Here is a 4,566-nt window from a genome sequence, read left to right as displayed (position 1 = left end):
TTGGGGGCTGCAGGAAGGGTCCTTGGAGAGAGTTTGACTGTGCCAGTTTTAAATGCTGCCTAGGTCTGGTGCTTTAGTCCCTCACACAATGACTGCAGACACTGACACAGTTCCAAATATACTGCGTTGAAAGAATACAATGTCAAAGGAAGACGCAGCTGCTTTGGAAAAGGCATTGTGGCCTTGATGCCTGTCTCCAGCTCTGTGTAAACACTTACCATCCTAAGTGATATTCCAAAGCTCAGTCCATATTGTGAAAGTCTGAGATACAAGAATATATTTTTTAAGATCCTTTAAAATACAATTTAAAATTTTAGTAGAGGTACAATTATTTTTAATAATTACTTTTACATTGCAAGTAGAAATGATTTTGCAATTATGGAAGTATATTAGTGCCTAGGGCTGTTGTAACAAAGTATCACACACTGGATGGTTTAAACAAGAGTAATGTATTTTCTTTAAATACATTTGGGGCATCCTATGTATGTGCCTGCATCTAAATTTTCTCTTATGAACACATTAGTCATATTGGATTAGGGGCCACCTTAATGTCTTCATTTTATCTTAATTATTTCAATAAAGACCCCATGTTAGGATTTTAACACATGATATGTATATGTAAAATGTCAGACAGGTAATGTGCCAACATTATAATAACATTAGCGAGAGGCATGTCTCACACGTGAGCACTGAAACACAATCATCATGTTTATGTACAACAGAAGCATTATGTATTAATTTTTTGAGGGGAATGCAATTCATTCCATAACAGGTAGTGATATAAAATTTCATTTTAAAACATTTAAATACTTTACCTAAAAATTAAGTAAATATTAAGTATAAAGCACTAAATAAGAATGAACTCTCCTCTAATTAAAAATTATGTCAGTAATGCAGTAGAATATAACTAACGGAAGTTTGTAATATCCAGATCTAGTAAAATTTCATATTTAAAGTCATTTAAGTACCTAAAATAGTACCTGGCACTCTATAAATTGTTGTTGAATACAGAAAGAAATCTCTTACGATAGGTTGAGAAGAAAATAGTGAGAAGAATGGTGAAATTAGAAAGAAGTGTTATTAAGCAGCCAGATAGAAAAGTCAACTTCAGCCAACATCCTCCAGCTCACATTGTGGAGAAAATATATCATGTGCTCATTTGCTGTAAATCCTCTTTACTAGGATAGATGTTAGCAAAAAAATATTTTAAAAAGATGTGTTCTTGTCTTTGAAAGCGTTACAACTTAGTAGAAGAGAAATAGGCTCATGTAGAGGTCTATACAGGCTACTTACATATTTACCACATTAAAATATAAAATCTTCCCCTCCCAGAGAGAGGTATTTCATGTGATTATTGTCTGCTTTAAATATATGATCAAAGATTTCCCTGCCTTGGTGAACTGCCTCTTACTTCCCTTTGTCTCTTATGTTTCTCCACCATGTAACTAGATATTCCACCTCACATCCACATTCTTACCCCCTCATCTAAGTTTTAATTCCATAAACACACACACACACACACACACACACACACACACACACACAGAGAGAGAGAGAGAGAGAGAGAGAGAGAGAGAGAGAGAGAGAGAGAGGCTGAGTCTCACACTGTGGCCCTTGCTGGAGTGCAATGGCACAATCTCAGCTCACTGCAACCTCTGCCCCCAGAGTTCAAGCGATTCTCCTGCATCAGCCTCCCAAGCAGCTGGGATTACAGGCACCTGCACCACACCCGACTAATTTTCTCTGTTTTTATTAGAGACTGAGTTTCGCTATGTTGGCCAGGCTGGTCTTAAACTCCTGACCTCGTAATCCACCTGTCTTGGCCTCCCAAAGTACTGGGATTACAGGCGTGTGCCACCACACTTGGCCATAAAAACATATTTCTTTTTGCTTTTTTGTAATTTCTGCTCAACTAATATGCTTTCTCATGTATATCATATATGATAAAATATATCATATATATATGATTCGCTTCTCAGTTTAAGAAAATTGTATCTCAAATTGTATTAACATCTATAAGTTTATAAAATATCTATAAGTTTAGACAAATTTGGAATCTCTCACTTTCTATTTCCAAATGATCTAAATAATCAGCAGTTGAATGAAGGAGAGAGTTTAATAATGTAGTACATAAATAAATAAATATATTATAAAGATAATAAGAGCTACAGCTCATGGACCTAAATCTACTAACTGTTCATGAGGAAACAATGGAATATAATAGCTAACAAGGCAAATGAATTGCGTTTCCAGCATAAAATAGTTATTTCAAAGAAAAATGTACAGTTACAACAAGAAAAGTGGTGACACAAACTAAGTATGTTACATTTTTAGCATTTTCTGACCCAAATTATACAGCATCTTGTTCAACTATTCATATTTTTATGATGTTAAACAGGAATTCTTATATTTTGCTGGTACAAGCCTAAACTAGAATTATTCTTTTGAATAGCATCTATGTAATATATATTAAATATTACATACATTATATCTATGTAATATATATTAAAATTCATATTGCAATAGAGTCTACTCAATGACCAATCAGGGAGTCAATAGGAAAAAAAATATTGATGCACCCAATACCACTGATGATTTTCAAATGCATTGTGCTAAGTGAAAGAAGGCAGACTATAAAGACAGTCTTCATTGTATGATTTCATTTAGGTGACTTTCTTATAAGCACTAATCTGTATGGACAACAAAAAATTTTATGTTTGCATAGACTAAACACGGAAGGGGGTGTTGATTTTAAAAGGAGCATAGGGGATCATTCGAAATGATGAAAGTATTCTCTATTTTTATTATGGTGATTTCTACACCACTGAAAGAGTTTGTCAAAACTCATAGAACAGTAAGCCAAAGAGAGTGAATTTTACTATGGTAATTGTACCTCAACTAGCCTGACAATAAAATTTAAGAAAAAGGCTGGCAAATTAGGGATTAAAAACAAGCACTCCATATGTGTAAAGACATCAACAGCCATTTCATAAAAAAGTAAATTAAAATAAGAAATAAAAGTTATTCACCCTCATTAGTAATCAAATAAACTTAAAACTTAAAATGTAATTTGATTTAGTTTACCATAAAATCTGGTTTATGCCCTGGAAAATATATTTTTATACATTTATAATAAGCATAAAATTTGTTAAAATGTTTAAATGAAGAAGTACAGCAATATGCATCATAATCCTAAATTATATATGCATTTAGATCCAGCAGACGCACTAGGGAAAAAGAAGCTTTAAATATTCCAACATGTATTAATAAAGATATTAATTCTAACAGGAGAAATAGGTAACATACTGAAAGTCCAAAAAGAGAGAATGAACAAAAGTAATTCAGTATATGTATAAAGTGAAAAAAAATATGGACATCAAAATGAGAGTGTAGATATAAATTTTTTTATTGGCATAGAGAGATTTTTCAGGATATATTGTGGGTAACATTTCAAAAAACAAAATATATAATTTGTACCTGTGTTAGGCTATTCTTACATCGTTATAAATACCTGAGACTGGGGAATTAATAAAGAAAAGAGATTTAATTCACTCACAGTCCTTAGGGCTGTACAGGAAGCATGGTGTTAGCATCTGATTAGCTTCTGGTGAGGGTTTCAGGGAGCTCTTATTCACAGAAGACGGTGACAGGGAGCCAGCACATCACATGGTCAGAAACAGAGAGAGTAAGGGGATGTCCCAGGCTTTTAAACAACCAGACCTCATGTGAGCTAAGTGGGCAAGGACTCACTTATTACTAAGGGGATGGTACCAACCATCCAGGAGGGATTCGCTCCATGATCAAATCACATCCCACTAAGGCTCCAAGTTCAACTTTGGGAATCATATTTCAAAAAAAGATTTGAAAGAGAAAAACATCCAAGCCATATCAGTACCTTATGATCATTTTTCAGGCATATATATATAATTTTATATTTTATTTTATTTTGAGACAGAGTCTTGCTCTGTCGCCAGGCGCCAGGCTGGAGTGCAGTGGCGCGATCGCGGCTCACTGCAACCTCCACCTCTGGGATTCAAGCAATTCTCCTGCCTCAGCCTCCCGAGTAGCTGGGACCACAGGTGCGGGCGCCACCACACCCAGCTAATTTTTGTATTTTTTAGTAGAGATGGGGTTTCACCATGGTCTCGATCTCTTGACCTCGTGATCCGCCTGCCTCAGCCTCCCAAAGTGCTGGGATTACAGGTGTGAGCCACCGCGCCCGGCTTCAGGCATATATTTTAAGTGTAAAGATCGATCTATCTGTCTATCTATCTATCTATCTATCTTGATAAAAATGCAAATATATAACAATAATTTGTCCTTATTTATACCACTATCTATATCTTCCTAGATATCTCCTAAAAAGAAGTTCAAATAGTACACATCATGCTATTTTCTTAATTTGACTTGCATCGACTTTCTGAGTAATTTATTTTGTATGTAGCATATACAATCACATGATGATGTTGAGACTCAGTAAATAATACCCCAGAGTGTGATTTGTTGGCATGCTGAACACTTTAAATTATAGAAAAAATAAAATAAAAGAAAGACCTTAGAATCTGC

At 34.7% G+C, this 4,566-nt stretch overlaps 1 non-coding gene across 1 annotated transcript; it reads right to left on the bottom strand.

The window, feature by feature from the left end:
- Positions 1-624: 624 nt before the first annotated feature.
- On the bottom strand, positions 625-728 carry LOC116555859. The gene has a single exon (XR_004270708.1). It is a non-coding gene; the product is annotated as a small nucleolar RNA U13 (small nucleolar RNA).
- Positions 729-4,566: the final 3,838 nt, after the last annotated feature.

This window comes from Sapajus apella, unplaced genomic scaffold (assembly GCF_009761245.1).
Source record: "Sapajus apella isolate SASKATOON/1434 unplaced genomic scaffold, GSC_monkey_1.0 scaffold15, whole genome shotgun sequence".
NCBI lineage: Eukaryota > Metazoa > Chordata > Mammalia > Primates > Cebidae > Sapajus > Sapajus apella.
The sequence above is the reverse complement of the archived record's forward strand: the minus strand, read 5'-3'. Positions and strand labels throughout refer to the sequence as shown.